This window comes from Colobus angolensis, unplaced genomic scaffold (assembly GCF_000951035.1).
Source record: "Colobus angolensis palliatus isolate OR3802 unplaced genomic scaffold, Cang.pa_1.0 Scaffold11, whole genome shotgun sequence".
Classification (NCBI taxonomy): Eukaryota; Metazoa; Chordata; class Mammalia; order Primates; family Cercopithecidae; genus Colobus; species Colobus angolensis.
This window is the reverse complement of record NW_012112030.1, coordinates 15,898,340-15,916,737: the sequence shown is the minus strand read 5'-3', so window position 1 is coordinate 15,916,737 and position 18,398 is coordinate 15,898,340. Positions and strand designations below refer to the sequence as shown.

General features: G+C 39.5%; 1 pseudogene across 1 annotated transcript; it reads right to left on the bottom strand.

Moving 5' to 3' along the window:
- Window positions 1-5,671: 5,671 nt before the first annotated feature.
- On the bottom strand, window positions 5,672-7,481 carry LOC105520892 (annotated as a pseudogene). Its single transcript, XR_001003194.1, has one exon. The product of XR_001003194.1 is annotated as a T-complex protein 1 subunit alpha pseudogene (transcript).
- Window positions 7,482-18,398: the final 10,917 nt, after the last annotated feature.

The following is an 18,398-nucleotide window of genomic DNA, read 5'->3' as shown; positions in this document are numbered from 1 at the left end:
TAGGCCAAGATCCTTTCACCTGTTTCTAATCTGGGTAAAATATCTCAGAAAAACATTATTTGAGTCAGCACTGGTTACTAAAATGCCACCCTAGATAAGGACTTGGGACTTGAATAAAATTTCAATTGATGAATTCATATTTCTTAACTTTCCCTCATAGCAGATACTCCGCTCTGTCTCCCCAACCTCCAACCATTAGTCATAGGACATTTATGTGCTTTTCTTTTTTTTTTTTTGAGACAGGGTCTTGCACTGTCACCCAGGCTGGAGTGCAGTGGCGCCATCTCAGTGCACTGCAACCTCTACCTCCCGGGTTCAAGCGATTCTCCTGCCTATGGCTCCCAAGTAGCTGAGATTACAGGCACCCACCAGCATACCCAGTTAATTTTTGTATTTTAGTAGAGATGGGGTTTCACTATGTTGGCCAGGCTGGTCTCGAACTCCTGACCTCAGGCAATTTGCCTGCCTCTGCCTCCCAAAGTTCTGGGATTACAGGTGTGAGCCACTGTGCCCAGTCTATTTGCTTTTCTTAAGCAAATGAATTTTTTCTTTGTCCTTCCAATATTCAAACATGAAGAACATCAGAGAAAGAAAGACATACAAATGGCTCTTGAGCTGATCCTCCTTGGCATTAGTAAAGGAAGAAGGGGTTTTCTTAAAGTTGTTATCTACCTACTTAGATATAGCAGAGCATAAAACAACAAAATCAGAGGATCTACTTCAGATTCCGCACCCAACCATAGTGTGTTAACCTCCTATACGAACATTGACTCATCTTCTCTGGCCCAGCCCTCTGCATTAGCAGACAATACTAGGTATTCTTACTAGGCAGAATAGGTCATTTCCCCCCATGTACTCTTACCTTACTCTTCAACCTCAAACATTGTAGTTAATACTCTTTCTGTCCATTGTGAGCGGATTACAGAAAAAAAAAAAAAAAACCTCATTGTCTTATTCCATGTTGCAAAGAAAATGTATATACTGAACAACATTACTTCTTACTATATAATACTCGCACACAAAAATTCATGCTAGGAAACAGTATCTCCACCAAGCCCCTCAACTATGTGTGTGATCAATATAAAATGCCGTTAAGTCATTGGACATGAGTCAAAGTGGGACTGCAAGGCAGACCTCAAACAAACAAGAATTTCACTATCTCCCACACCCTACCACCACCACAGTGAGAGAAAGAATGCTCATTCATCCTGTAGACAAAAACTGTATGGAGCAAACTTTCTCACAACGGGAAATCCTACCAGCCTTTCTCCTCTCCTGAGAGATTCCAACTGTTTTTAGATTCAGTCAACAAATTATAAATAATTTAACTTAGTGATTATTGCTAAGGGAAGAAAAATTAATACATAATAATGGGTAGGTTAGAAAAAAAAGAAAAACAAGATCATGTCCTTTGCAGGGACATAGAGGGAGCTGGAGGCACTATCCTTAGTAAACTAATGCAGGAACAGAAAACTAAATGCTGCATGTTCTGACTTATAAGTGAGAGCTAAATGATGAGAACACATGGACACATAGAGGGGAACAACACACACCGGAGCCTATCAGACAGGGGGAAGGTGGAAGGAGGGAGAGGATCGGGAAAAATAACCAGGCTTAATACCTGGGTGATGAAATAATCTGTACAACACACCCCCATGACACAAGTTTACCTATGTAACAAACCTGCGTATGTACCCCTGAACTTAAAACAACATTAATAATATGGGTAGAAATCAACAGACGAAATATGATTTTTCTTTCACTCTCTGTTGCAGAGATTACCAGCTCTCTACCAAAGACATATTCTTCTTCCATGGTGTTGTTCTGGAAAGTAGCTACCCAACTTTCATTTAGGATAGAGCCATGTGACCCATTCTCACCAATGGAACATGAGCCAGAGTGAGTCACTTCTAGGCTGAAGTACATAAAGAGCAGTTGTGCCTTCCTCATCATTCTTTCCCCATCTGCTCAGTGAAATTACAGGACTCTAATGTTTGCAGGAGATGGAAGACTGACAGGATGGAATAAGCTCGAGTTGCTGAATCACTGCCTGGAATGCCATCCACAAACACTCGATCTGGATTTTATGTGAGCAAGAAACATATTCTATCAAGCCACTGAACCATCAGCATTCACTTATTATAGCACCTATTTATTAATATTAATAATTAATACATCAATTCACCCACTTATCCTTTGGGAGATACCCCTAACCCCTACACTCTCTAATTTCAGTTGAATTATGCTGGTTCACCTCCAAGTCTCCAGAAAGAATACTGAGTTGCTGGCTCTGCTATCATATACCTAAAAGCTACTGTGAGCAGGCAGTTTCTGGAAATCTAATTCTGATGAAAATTCATAAAGGACTTTGGACTTTAGCTGTGATCAGCCCTTTACTCTACAGACTATCATGAAGACCAGAGAGGAATGTCATGAACCTTAGGAATAGACAGGCTCTTGCAAAATTTTCAGTCTGTAATGGGAAATGGCAGCTGGTATCCAAACCAGGCCTTAACCCTGGAGGAATCCTTTGTTTCCCGGTTGCAGTTGAAATACTGGACCTTTCTCTTCCTTTAAGCCTCAGATATATTTTCTCATGATCTCTCTTATTTCATATCTTCACACTGATAGTAAGGCCTTTTTCCTGTTTCCAAATCACTCCATGTCCTCTAGTGGAGTTTCATCTGTGCTGTTCTTACAGCAGTTATTCCACACATTACAGTAGACAAAGAATAAAGAAGACAGAGAGGGTACTACTCATGAAACATGAGTAGAGCCCAAATCACATCAAGTCTCATAGGCCATGGTAATGACTTTAGTCTTTACCCTCAGAGGAAAAATGAAGCCACTGAAGCACATTAAGTATGATGAGGATGATATAATCTGTTTTGCTTTTTAAAAAAGATAGCTTTGGCTACAGGGTAGAGAGTAGGTAAAGAGGGTAATTAGAATGCTGTGACTGATCCAGTCAAGACATGGTGCAACCTAAGTCAGAGAGTGGCAGAGGGATGGATAAATAACAGGCTTGTGATAAGGCCTAGATATGGGGAATAAAAAGAAAAGGAAATGCTAATGGAGGTACCCAGATGCTAATGGTGCTGGGAATGCTTTTAAACAACAGCACTTGCTCTACTGCTTTTATGTTTGCTTGTTTGTTTTCCTTACAGGTACTCTTTTTTTCTTTTTTGAGACAAGTTCTCGCTCTGTCACCCAGGCCGAAAGCGGAGTGGCATGAACAGGGCTCAGGGCAGCCTCAACCTGCTCAGCTCAAGTGATCTTCTCACCTTGGCCTCCCAAATTGCTAAGATTACTGGCATGAGCCACCACATGCAGTCTTCCTACAGGTTTTTTTTTCTCTTTTTTGCGGTTCTCCTTGGCGGGGCTTTATTTAAAAGGTATGTTGCCTCCATAATTCATTAAACCGAAGCTCGCTTTGGGCCAGCTTGGAACCCTAGATGGTTATTACAGAGCAACGGCAGATCAACAGCTCTCCCTTCTGCCAAGGTGGAAGGGACCGTTCCGCTTTAAAAGCAACAAGAAAATGCTGAAACGTTGCACTCTGACTCAGTATGGTTCTGGATTGTGTTTCATCATTTAGCAGTAAAAGGAGAAAATATTTTAAAGACTCAGTTTCCCTCCTTACAGGTACTCCTTGAGCAATTGTCCTAAAGGGTGGAAAAGTGTCTCTGAACACACATACATACACACAGTCTCTCTCTCTGCTACCTGCAAGCCGTTAGTGAACCATCCATTGCCAGACAGCTCTGCTCCTCCCTCTCCCCTTAGAGTTCTCTGTTTCCCCACACGTTATGAAAAAGCTAGAGACTCACAAAATGTTCTTTAACTCTGATATCAGTACCCAGAAACACTGTCAGATAACAGCTTAGGCCTGAGGGGCTCAATCTGCTGATACCTCCCTCAATAAATGTTCTTATGGCTAGTTCTGCGTAGCAAGCTTTACCTACTACCACTTCCTCAGCAGGTAACCCTTCCCTGACATTCTCTTGGACATGGGGTTTTTGTTGCTTCTCTCCTCTACATGTTCTCAGGCTCCAAGGGTGATCCTTCCTAGTTCCAACACCCCACTACCACCACCAATTCCAAGGACCACACGGATTCACTTTACCTCCTCGTTCTCAGAAGGACCAAAACTCCTTGGTGCCCATCATGTTGGAGTCCTTCCTCTGTCCTCCGTTCTTGGTCCTAAGGGAGTTCATTTCCTCCATGATGAGGGTGCAGACTCAGCTTCTCTCACTTTTTCTCTGGAACCTCCACTACATGGCAGATGTTAACTGAAAGAGAGAGAGAGTATGTAGCAATTTTTCCCCTTGGAAGTTTGCCTCAAATCAATCAATTTGCCATATTTAACATTCACGCTTTGTGCATATGCTAATAAATCATTAAAATTCATGTGGATTCTAACAGTTTTGGGTTTTCTTTCTTTTTCCATATTTTGTAATTCCTACTCAATTCTGTGAATTATAATGTTGCAACTGAAAGTAGTCACCAGCAGAAATATTCATTGTACACAGGACTGAAAAAAGGAATCTCAAGTTAAAAACTCCACCATTTGTTATATACATTTTGGCCTTGAGTAGTTCACAATTCTGTTTCTCCTTTCCCAGATGGAATACTTATTAACCTCAGATGCGTTTATGTGTTGTTGAACACGATAACAAAATATGCCCCCTAAAATGTCCAGATAACCTAAAGAACCATAAAAAAGTTAGGGACTTGGGAGGTCATCAGAGCCAAACTCCCATGTCATAAAGACTCTCCTCCACATGTTATGCCTGAAAGAGCTGGGCATTTGGCTCCCATCTGCACACTTCAGATGTCCAGGGACTCACTGTGAGATGAGCAGTCCCAGTGCTGGTTCCCGCTTCTGTTAGGAAAGTTTCTTTTACTGAAATAATATAAATATTCTCGTCACTTTGACTTCTAGTTGCTCCAGAACACTGAAAAATAAACTTATTTCCACTTCTGAATGATAGTGTTTAATTTTTGGCACACAGTTGAGTCTCCATGATGTCTTTTCTTCTCCAGATTGAGCACGTGCAGTGACCTCAATTCTCCCTTGGAGGTCAGGTCTTATCCATTTCTTCCGCATCTACCCAGGTTGACTTCAGCCACCCCGGGAACCCTTCTACCTCCTCTCCCGTCATCTCACCATGATGAACTCCAAATTAGGAATGCCCCTGCAGCACCTAGACCCTGACACAGACCAGGAGACATGACGCAAATACCTTAGACCCAGGAATCTCATTAACCATTCTTAACCTCAGCACAGTTCTCTTAGTTTTAACTTTTTAAGCACCATTTGGCTACTCTTAAGCCTGTGCTTCACTAAAACCCAAATGCATTTTTGACGTTTTGCTGCAAAGTTAAGACTTCTTCATCATCTGCCTGTTAATTTTGAACTAACTGATGGACTTTACACATATTCTTATTATATTACAAAGAACTGATTTCTGCCTAGTAAGATGTATTAATTGTTTTTTTAACTTTTATTTTAGGTTCAGGGGCACATGTGTAGGTTTGTTAATACAGATGTCTGAATTTTTTTTTTTTTTTTTTTTTTTTTACAGCTTGTTGTACTTTAATGTGTGATACTCAACTCAAGGTACAAGACAACTGCATTTAACATTGTTATAAACAAAGAGACAGCAGATCAGTCACTAAGGGCTCCAGAGTGAATGGTATCTTCATAACCTCCATGTTTATCATCTTTACTTTCTGGATGTAATTTAATAAGATCACCAATTCAAAGAATAATTGCAGCTTGTGTCACAAATTTCAAACTCTTAACTTTAACTATGGTTGGTTCAAACACCCCTGCTTGTTTGTTGTCTCCACGTGTACCATTGCTCAAATCAAGACCAATCCATTTTAGATTTTTACGTTCTGGGTTAACCAGAGCCTCATTACGAAAAGCTCTTAATTTGGCGACCAGATCTGTGGAGTCCTGGGCAGCATTAACTGCCAGTGTATTAGGAATAACAAGAAGTGATCTGCAAACTCTGCAATAGCAAGCTCTTCCTGAGGCCCCATGCTGGTTGCATAGTTTTCAAGATCTATGGAAAGGGCTGCTTCTACAGCACCCCCGCCTGGAACCACGGATTTTGACTCGAAAACTCTCTTCACTACACAAAGTGCATCATGTGAAGAGTGTTCCATCTCATCACACATGAAATCATTTGCCCCACGTAAGATAATTGATGCAGATGTACGAGCCTTAGTGTTTTTAAGATCAGCTCATCGTCACAAATTCTCTCCTATACCACTTCTTCTGCCTGTCCCAACACTGCAGCTGTTGTTCTTCACCTTCCAGATTGGCCAGGATTGACAGACTAGTTGCTCCAGAAGCTTGAGCAATGCCTTTAAAACTCTTCTAACTGCCATAGCACCAGCCTCCACAAAGTACTTCAGACACATATCATCAATTCCACCAGTGGTTAAAATAACGTTGGCACCCGTTGCCAGGATCTTCTGAATTCTCTCCTTGGCGATATCCGATTGTCTTTGTCTAATTTGGTTCAGTTTTCCAGGGTCTGTAACGACCACTGAACACCAAGCTTCATTTTTGTTTTTTTGTTTTTTTTGTTTTTTTGGTTTTTTGGTTTTTGGCAGGCTAAAGTCAAGGCAAGCAACTTTTGCATTTATGATTCTCTTGGGCATGCCTTGGGATCCCACCATACAGTTGAGGGCATGGCCACTGATGTGCATACTCTCCGTTTGACTTCTCCAACGGTGGGCTTTTGAAATATTAACAGAATTCACTGGATACTGTGGCTGGCCTCTTGTATCTGTGTATTTAATAGCAAGTACAGCATCTACTACCGTGTTAGCAAAGAAATCACCATTTATTCCAATGATTTTGGAAGACATGAATGTCTTAGCAGCATTAATCAGGCAATCTCTTCCCAGTTCATCTTTGTTAACAATTAGATTTTCATTGATATAACGCACTGCTTCCTTGCAAGCAAGTTAATAGCCACTAATAACTGATGTAGGATGAATTTACTGTTTGACTAATTCATCTGCATTTTTTAGAAGTTCTGCTGCAATAATAACCACTGAGGTAGTTCCATCTCTAACTTCTTTGTCTTGCAGATCAGCCAGCTCACAAAGAACGTTAGCTGCAGGATGTTCTACGTCCAGTAACTTCAGGATGGTTGCACCATCGTTGGTAATGGTTACGTCACCAATATCATCCACCAACATTTTATCCAGGCCAACTGGACCAAGAGAACTTTTTACAATATTGGCAATCAAAGCTGCAGCCATAACATTCTGGGAGCGGATTGCCTCCCCAGTTTTGCAGTCCCCGAACATGGACAAAGGCCCCTCCATCTTCACGGTGGCGGTACACATCAAATTCTGCTCACACCGCGGGCAACCAGTAGCGCGGTCCCTTGGCCGACCAGGGACCACAGCAGTGGCGGCAACAGTGTAGAGCAGACCCGAGCGATGCCCCGGGAACTGCTGGGTAACACCGCCCCACCCACTTCCCGGCTGCCCCGGTCAGCCACAGGGCACGGCGGGAAGCAGATGTCTGAATTTTTATTTTGCCATTTGAAATATTAGCTCTTCTTCCCAACTTTCAGGCAATTATCAAAATACTAAACAGGATAGACAACAAAATTCTGTGACAACATTTAAATGTACGAAATGTATTTTATTACTAAAATATATAAAATTTAAAAATTAAATTTGAATTGTGTACTTCAAAAATAAAAATTCCAAATGTACTTTCTGATGTGACTTCTGAGGTGAGTTTGCTCCCTGCACATAAGAGGATAAAAGTAAAATAGAAATAGTCATATTCACAATTGCCAACCTGAGAAATTTAATTTTGAAAGAGCTTATTAAAACCGACTACAGAAAATGCAAGGACAAGAGGTATGCTGACATCTTATTGAAGGCATTTATTGTGCTGTGCAAGGAAATTTTAGATGCACTATTCTGTAATCCTTCCCAGCTTATAGGCTTTACTTGCATAGATACCCAGACTAATGAAAATAGGTAACTGAATTTGGTATTCACTTATTACAGCAATTTCAATGGGTCTTGCACTATTGAATATATATACAAAGACTTCTAGTCACACCTGTCAATTCAGTGATCTCAAAGAGCCTTTGAAACAATGACATAAAAACCAGATAGCAAAAGAAAACCAATTTGTTTCAGCAATTTAATGTGTCTTTGGTTATGTTTCACAGATAAATATGTGCATATGCATTCAGTCCTGAGACGTATGTATATATATAGAATTATACATACACATTAACTGTAATGCATTTAGCAGTAAATCTATGACCTAATTATTGCTATAAATTCATTACCAAAGCCTTTCCCTTTCACACATCAAGCGAAAATATAAACCTTGCACCATTATGAATTCTAACTGCAGCCAAACACATCTAATTATAATCAGTTGCAGTAAACTCTCACTCTGCATTAGGCATAATTAACCATGTGATAAATAATCAGTATAATAACATTTAATGTGCTGTGATAGCATTTCTAAACTATTCATGTGAATTCTAGAAAATAGAATGTACTTCAATTCTAACCAATGTTTTTAACCCTTTCGTGACTGAAATTTCATTCAGTGCCTTGTAGGAGAAATTTTAGTGCACTCACTCAAAAGTGCAAAATTGGATAAGCTTAAGGACATCCTTATGTACGTTGTAATAAAAACATTTTCTACTATCATCAAAATATTATCTACTTTGATAAAATTTAATAGTAAATTACACCTCTACAAATGTAGCCACTTTCTAAATTTTTAAGCATTGTCCCTAGCGTGACCAAGATTTTTCTTGGCATAGTAGAGGATATAATTAGTAATAATTTTTAATTAATGAATCTGCACTTAAAGAAAGGTGTCACATCTGGTTTGTTTCAATAATAAGTGATAAGCATAATAATTAAATGTCTTCTCTATCCTTAAAAAGAATAAAATATGTCTATTCTATGGAAGAATATCCTTTTATTCTAGCACATAACATTTTTTATCACCAACACTAATATTTTCTTTTTTATTCTTATGACACCAATGTCAGTTTGGAACAATATAAAATAATATTTCTGATTTTCATGTCCTTTGTTCAACTTTAGGCTAATTTCTCTCATGTCATTAAATGACAAAATGATAATAGCACCTATCAGAACTCCCTGTTTCTATTTTATAAATATGACAATAAGCCCTACGGAATTGCAAATGTTAGTTGGTTATACTGTAATTATGTTTTGCATTGTAATCATGCTTAAAAATGGATCCTAAACTAGGGTTTACAATTTTTTTCCTCTGGGCAGGAAGTGTCATAATAAATATTTGCTCTAGTGAGCTTTGACCTATATTTTCATTATAAACATGGTTATATGTTACATTTAATTACTTGTCTCTTTTATTCCTCTCTCTTTGCTCCACAAGACTTTAGCCTGGTAATCTCTACGGCTCATCTTTATATGCTATTCTGAATTAACTCTTAATTAATCAAAGTTGCCAAGTGAATGCTCTTTCATGTTATCTATGCAATCGCTATCTGTGTTTCCACTTCATCAACTGAGGGGTTCTTGCAGAAGAGCTGGTAGAGTTAGAGTAATTCATTCACATTTCCGCACCATTACGTACAAATTTGGATAGATAAACATGAAAGACAATATGCTTCTCACGAAATTTAACCTGTAACCTTGTCGTTATTACGCATGTTCTTACTGACTCACCTACCTGTCCACAAAAAAATAAAGTAGATGTCACTGAGGAGTTTCTGTCTCCTCTGTATACAGAGAGAGTTGCTGTGGGTCTAGCTAAAGGATCCTACTTTTATTTCTATTTTGTTACTGTTTATAAATAAAGGTGATGTAAAAATTAAGAAATAAATAAGGAAACTACATAAAAGTACTCTTAAAATATATTTACTCTCAAAAAGCATATGCCTCTTGAATATTATAATGGGGGACGTGAGAGTGGAAATAAAATATTCTGTGAGAGGAGGCTCCTCATCTGTTGGCTTTATTGCAGTTCCACCAAAACATTCTTTTATGCCAGAAAAACATAGGAACATAGGCCATTTATTTCATGTAGACCAAGCCCTGTGCTGGGAATACAAACATGAATAATATATGGTCTCCGCTCTCACAAGACTCACTTTTTAATTAGGGAAACTGATTAAAGTACATAAAATATAACTACAGGACACTGTGATCATTGCTAGAGGCATACCATGGAGGAAGTGATTGTTAGAGTCAAGAAAGAACAGTCTGATAAAGAAATGAAGTGTTCTAAACTAAGAGGAAAGCATATGCAAAAATACAAGTGCATGTACGTAACAGCCTGATCTATCTGAGGAGGTGGCAGATAGTTTCCTATGGCCAGAGTGCTGCAAGCCTGTGACCAAGGGATGGAGAGATTCTATAAGGGAAGAAGACAGTGGAGGAAGTTGCCAGCATGCAAACCCCATGCTGACCTCCAATTGATGATCTCATTATTTATTTCCTGTCCATCACCCCATCCCTGCATTCCCTTCTTTCCTTATTTACTCAGCTTAGATGCCGTGATCCATCATTCTGATCACAGTTCACAAACACCTTCTGATCCTTTGTCTGTTTCTTCCTGTGCCATGTTCCCAGAGCAAAACCCAAACCCTGGTTAACTACTCCCTTCTTCTTCACCCACAGCTACATCAGAGTAGCTGAGCTGGAGGAAAACAACACAAACACAATCTTTTTTTTTTTAGACAGAGTCTTGCTCTGTCACCAGGCTGGAGTGCAGTGGCGTGATCTTGGCTCACTGCAACCTCCACCTCCCAGGTTCAAGTGATTCTCCTTCCTCAGCCTCCTGAGTAGCTGGGACTACAGGCATGCGCCACCATGCCAGGCTAATATTTTGTATTTCAGTAGAGATGGGGTTTCACTCTATTGGCCAGGATGGTCTCGATCTCCTGATCTTGTGATCCTCCCGCCTCAGCCTCCCAGAGTGCTGGGATTACAGGCATAAGCTACCATGTCCAGCCGCAAACACAATCTTATTAGTGTTTGGATGAACAGAGGCAAGATGGCGCACTTCTGGGTTCTTCATCACCAACTTTTCCCACGCGCGCGAAAATGTAGCCGGCGCCCAGGAAGGTGCAGATCAACCGGGCATGCACCAGGTGACGTCAATCTGAAGAGACCAAGATTTACCTGGCCGCACCTACGGAACGCCCCCCCGACACGCCCCTATCCCACCTATTTCCCTCCCACACCCAGAAAAGCCGCTCCCGGGGAGTGCGCCATGTGAACTTCCTCAGCCCCCACTCCTGTTGGGACTGCATCAGGAACTCCGCCCGAGAGCACCACCGGGCGACTCTCTTGGCCTCCTTTGCCGGAAGCCGACAGACCTCACCCTCCACACCTTCTTCCCTGAAGCTAGGTGACCAAAAAATAAATTTGCAGTTTTGCTCCTAGCCTTGCCTACTCGCTGGTTCTTTTGTGCTCGCTCTGGTGGTCTTAGAAAAACAAATCAATTAGCACCATCATAATCATGCAGACTCACCTGACATTACATTTTTTATTATAAATCTCAGCAACACAATTACCTTTTTCTCATAGTTTGTTCTTCCCCTCAACAACCTAATACCTTCCTTCTCTTAAAACATCCAACAGCTCCTCCTCATCCATCTCCCTTATTTCAATGAGAAAATAACAGGGATCAAAAGAAAAATTACACCATTTCCCGTCACTTGTTTATACCAGTCACTTGCATCTCTGCCTATAATCTGACTCGTCTCTTGTAAAACTAGACAAACAATAAGTGCTCCCCTCTACATCCACTTGTACACAGGATGCCATCCTCTCCTGCCTACAGTAGCTGAAACAATAGCTTGTGAAACTAACCTATTTCCCTGTTCTCCTACATTGCTCATTCCTTTCTACTAGCTCCTTCCCATTAATTCAAACATGCTGTAATATGTCCCATATTTAAATTACTTTCCTTTATTTCATATGCCATTCCAGCTGCTACACCATTTTTATAATTTTTATTATAGCAAAACTCCTTGAATATATTGTTCATATGAACTCTCTCCACTTTCTCACCTCTTGTTCTCTTTTTAATCCACTTTTATCAGATTTTATCTCCATCACTCTACTGAAATTTCTTTTATCATGGTTTTTAACGGTCTCCATTTTACCAAGTAAATAAGAAACTCTCAATTTTCATCTTATTCAGCCTACTTAGAAGAAAAATCTTCCCTTCTAAAATCATATTCTTCATTGGACTTTGAGGACCCCCTCCTTGCCTGGTTTTTCCTGAACCTCACTGATCACTTTTTCATACTCCTCTCTGTTGGTCCCTCCTCCCGTTCTGACCTTGGTGCCTCAAGGTTCTATCATTGGTCTTCTTCTCTAATGACACACTTCCTCTAGATATCTCATCTAGCTCCAGAATTTTGAACACTATCTATACAGTGAGTTTTATCTCCACTTGCATTAGTTATTTATTCCTGCATAACAAATTACCCCCAATCTAGAGACATAAAACAATAGACATCTATTATCTTTGTTTCTGTGATTTAGGAGCCTGAGAACAGCTTAACTGAGTGTCCCTGGCTCAAGGTCTCCATGAAGTTACAGTCCTCTGAAGATTCCAGGGGCTGATGGATCTGCGTCCAAGCTCACCCAGAGGGCTGCTGGCAGGACTTCCTCCTCGCACAGGGGCTATGCCACTGGGCTGCCTCACAACAGCTATTTTTAGCTATTCTCAACTAAAAATTTTGAGAGAATGCTCAAGACAGAAGCTACAGTCTCTGTGTACCCTAATCTCAGGGGTGATACATCATTACTTCTACCATATTCTATTCATTAGAAGTAGTGAGTCCAGCCCACACTCAAGAAAAGGTGATTACTCAAGAACGTGAATATCAGGAGATGGGGATCAATGAGGACCATCCTAGAGACTGCTCATCACACCACCTCTCCCACCCTTGAGCTTGGCTTATAAATCCATTGGGCTTGAGCCTTATATAGGGCCCATGCATAGTCTTCTGCCTGTCCATCTTCTGACTATGATGATGTCTCTGGTCTAACACATCGGAGCATGGCAGGGGTAGCAGTAGTGGCAAATGTTCTTAATTCATTGACCACCTCCTCTACTGCTGGCCCCAGGGTGGTCCCCCACTCCTTCTGTAGTCTCAACATTCCTCTAGAGGTATCTATCTACATGTATCTCCTCTGAGGGATTTCAAGACCCTTGCTCTGCAATACTTAAACAGGCCCTTCTGACTGATGTACTTGCCTCTGAGCAATGTGGCAAGGCCATGTTCTCCCAGGTCAGCCTGAAGCCATAGTGAATGAGGGAGAGAGGTTCCTGATGTAAAGAGAACTATTCTTACTTTGCTAGTGGTCCTTTTCGCTCCTCCCCATTGGTGGTGGCATACAGAAGGCAGTGATGGGGTCAACACTGAAAAAGATCACATTTGAGGAATGTATGATTACAACCTAAAAGAGCTGAAGAGAAGACATAGTTGGAAGATACGGTATTTTACATTTACATTATAAAATTCTAAAAAGTAAATTTAAAATGACCAGAAAATGAATTATTTTTAACATTTACCTGCATCCTCTGGGCAAGACTTGCATTTGTGATTATCACCAACAAAGCACAGTAACTTCAATAGGGTAATTGGAAACGAGTATTCACCCAAACTACAAAGGATAATGCAGGAACATGAATAATGATGCTCACATTAAATAAATGATACGAGGAACGAGGAACCTTCACACAGACGCAAGATTTATTTTGTTTCAATAAGAGCAGGATTCTAACAGCCATGGCATTTTGAGTGACAGCAGCATTGCTACTTTCTTCTCATGGTAGATTGCTATGAATTGAATGTTTATGCTCCCCACCCTCAAATTTATATATCAAAGACTTACATTTGAGCTTTCTGATGATGTATTAGTCTGTTCTCATGCTGCTAATAAAGACATACCCAACACTGGGTAATTTATAAAGGAAAGAGGTTTAATTGACTCACAATTCCACATGGTTGGGGAGGCTTCACAATCATGGCAGAAAGGAAAGGAGGAGCAAAGTCACGTCTTACATGGCGGCAGGCAAGAGAGCTTGTGTAGGGAAACTCGCCTTTATAAAACCATCAGATATCATGAGACTTACGCACTATCACAAGAATGGCACAGAAATACCCGCTCTCATGATTCAATTACCTCCAACTGGATCTCTCCCATGACGTGGGAATTATGGGAGCTATAATTCAAGATGAGATTTGGGTGGAGACACAGCCAAACCATATCAGATGGTATTAGGGGTGGGGTCTTTGGGAGGTCATTACATTTATATGAGGTCATGAAAGTGAGGCTGCCATTATGGGATTAGTGTCCTTAGTGCCATTATTGCAAAAGTAAGAGAGAACAGAGCTCAACTCAATCTCTCTCTCTCTCCCCTCTGTCACTCTCTCTCTCCATTCCCCCCATCTCTCCATCATGTAAAGATACAGCAAGAAGAGGCCATCTGCAAACCAGGAAGAAGGCCCGCACCAAGGATCATGTTTACAACATAAATCTGTTTATATCACTCTTCTGCTAAAAAAACAATAAATACATGAAATCAAACTTCACAATTGCTTCTTGGCACACATAGAATAAAATCTAAAGCCTGGAATACCTGACCTCCAGCTCTTCTAATATCTTCCTTCTTTCTCCTTTTTTAGGTGTACAAAAAACACCACCTTCTCAAAGAGACCTTCCCTGATTACTCTCATCTAGTCTTTTTCAATCTGTCATTCTCTAGCTCCAAATTTTCTATATTTTCTTCATAACACATCACTATCTGAGTCAACGCTATATCTTGTAGAGTGATTTTATTTTATTCTGGTCTGTCTCTCCTGTTAAAATGTAAGTTTAATTAGGACTGAGACTGTTTATCTACTCACCACTGCAATAACAGTACCTAGAAGAGCTCCTGGGACATAGTAAGCACTCTAAATATTTATTGTATATGATAAAGTAACTGTTTTATGGTATACCACAAAAGGTGTGTGTTTATAGAGCTATGGAAACACATTGAAGAGTAATTAACACCAATGGTCATGGTCAAATGCAACCTGCACATGATTGCCAGATTAATACCCGACTTCCTGTTTTTCTTAATACTACACAAATGACAAGCATACTCAGATCACTTCCCTGTTTGGAAAATCTTAGAATCTTCACATTTATTATAGAATACATTTCAAACTCATTCACATAATATTCAGTTATTCTCAGTCTTTCCCTACCTTATTCTCCCCAACTCTAAGTTTTCATCTCTAATTTTTTCGAGTCATTATAAAATTTCAGTCTTCTCATATTGTTTTGCCCATCTCAAAGATCTTCCATCCCCCGTCTTCCCCCACAAACTTGTTTCTACGTATAGAATTCCAGTCATCCTTTAAAGTGATGCCCAAGCTTTCTGCTGCTCTGTTGCACATTCCCAGCTACTCCCAGAGCTTGCTTGTCCTCCTCCTGTGTTCTCAGCAACTGTGCTTATTTTTTATTTGGATCACGCATTTGGCACTTAGCATTTTCTTTAGTGAATTATTAGTTACTTTTTATGTTTCATGACATTTCTGCTCAACTAAGTGTAGATTAGCTGAAAAGGACAAATACTTAAATCGTTTGTGACAGTCACAAAATTAGGGCTAGAGTAAATGTCCAATAAATTAGCACTGGTTGACTAATAAGTGGACACAAATACTGCATGTAAATGACTGATATTATACTGGGGAATAATATGTAAATGACTGATATTATACTGGGGAATAAGCTCATCTACTAAGGACTATTTTGAGTCAAGTTAACATATTTTAGGAAGAATGAGCTTAAATTGGAAATTTACATTACTTGAAATAAAAAGACTAAGACTCAAAGGATTTTTCTTCAAATAAAAAATATAAAAACATAATATTGATAGTAAACTGCAGAGAAAATGAAGATCTGTTTTTCCCAAACATAGGAATGGAGCTATAAATTTTCCTGCGAAGTTGTTCACCAGACTATGAAAACTTGCTCATCAATTCTTTTTCTTCCTGTCTTTAATTTTCAGAGTAAGTCCAAAACATCAAGATGTTGATCCTCAGACAACAGAAAAATCTTCATTCCTTGCCTCTGCATGCCTTTTGAACTTTGAGGAAGGCATAGAGTACTCCTTTGCATTTGCAGGTTGTGTTTCCATACCAAGTGCCCCTGAGATGGCTCTAAAGAGAGTCCTGAGAAGAGCTTCCCCAGAATGACAGCAGATGTGACACTCATGTGTTTCTCTGATGTTCATTCTCTTGAACTTGATTTAATTTACTCTATTAACTCTTTCTAAAAGAAGAACAGTGTTCTTGGCTCAAAATATTATTTTGTTTTATTTTGCATAAATTTGCATAATGAGGCACTAACTCAAAATATGGATAACAAAATCAAGTAAATGCATTAGTCAACCTACGGTAATTGTATTCAAGTTCAACATGGGTGGCATTATACACGTAAAATGCCTACAACTTTCAAATTAATCACAACCTCTATTGAGAAGAGGCAAGAGCGGGTGCTGAAGAGCACTACTTAGCAAAGCTGTGAACAGAGCCCCTGGAGCTATTCTGTTTTTACTAAATAACTCCACAGAAGACTGGGAGGGGCCCTGTTTTCTTACCAGTGCTATGAGCTATGCTCACACAGCTCAAACTTTATCCCTCCTGTGAACGTATCTGAATAATCTCTGTATTTTTAGGACCCGGCATGGTTTCCACAACACAGCCAGATGATCTCGTCTTTCATTTGAAATTATTCCGTTTTTCCGTAATTCATAAACTAGTTTTTCTGAAAGTGTAGTCTACTGATCACCTCCATCAGAATTATCTGCGAATTCTACACCAGCACTCTGAGGATGAGATCTACAACTTTAATTTTAAACAAGCTTCCTGGGTATTTCTCATTGACATGGAAATGTTTGAGACCCATTCCTACATAAGCACACACATATAGATCACATAACACACATTTCTCATTCTGAGAGAAAAATACACTAAGCAGAGGTCAGAAAGTAAGATTTGTTTTCCTTTTTTTATTCTCAAGTTAGGATTTTTCAGTTAGTCTTTTGTATCAGTTTCTAAAAGGCACGATTATCCACCCTGGGGGAGACCTATTTCCTAAGTAAATAATGAAAAATGGTAACACCTTTTTTAAAATCTGCTTTGCATTTGCTATTCATCGGTAAATTTGTCCTATGACCAATTAGAACCCATCATGTTCCACAAAATTCTTCTTCACGCCCATCTGGAAATGTAACATGTTGGAGCCACATAATTTCTCCGATCAAGAGCCTTACCATTTGGAGATGGTTGAGAGTACACAAAGGAGAAAATCCTACAAAGTCAAATATTTTCCGGCTGTAGAAATGAATACTTGAGATCACAGTTTAACCAAATACTTTCATTAAATACAGTAAAGGGCACCGACATTTTCCAGTACTCTTTGTCATGAACAAATTTTTCAAGTCCAGTTGTCCTTGATGTTCCTGGGGGTTTTTTATAGCCCTTCTGTAGAGACTTTCTTTCCAGTGCTGGAATGGTTTATGAGAAGAGCTGGTTGTAAAGGTCTGTCTCAAATAAGTAATTTCCATATGGGCAGATGTTGTGCTGGTTTTCTGCCTGCTTTGCTGTCAGTCATTAAAATATCTAAAATCAGCAATTTTTGACAAATATCAAGTAATTAAATGATTATAGCTCTAGCTAACTTTTCAAAAAAAAAATTAATAAAGGCCCTGTCAAGTGGATAAGTTCATGTAGTCTCCTTTCTTAATTGCCCAGAAGTGTTTGTAATAACGTGAAAGCTTTTGCTGAAAGAAGAGCTCTTAATGATGAAATATAGAATGCTTTAAACAAGTATCATCTAAATTAGAAAATAAAAACATCAAGTTCATTAAAAGAAGTATACTCCCCAAAGATTTGGGGCCAGGAAGAAATCAAAAGGCTATTCAGTGGTTTCTGAGGACAAAAAAAAAAAGAAGTCCTTTGTATTCAAAAACAGTACACATGATTGCTCCTTTGTGCCCTTTGAGTTTGTTTGCCTGTAATTGTGATCAGTTCATATTAACTTACCCACACTCTCTCCCTTGTTTCCCCTTACTTGTGATTCAGGGCTTTATAGGCCATTGCCAAAATGAGAAAAGAATCATGTTTGAGCCTTAATGATTGCATTCCATATTATCATCATCATCATCATCACCACCACCACCACCATTATCATCATCACAGAATACTGAAAAACAAGTAACAAGAGCATTAAATATATTTTTGGAAGAAAATATAGTTTCTAATTCTTTAATCAATGCAACAACAATAACGGCTAACATTTATTCAGTGCCGAGA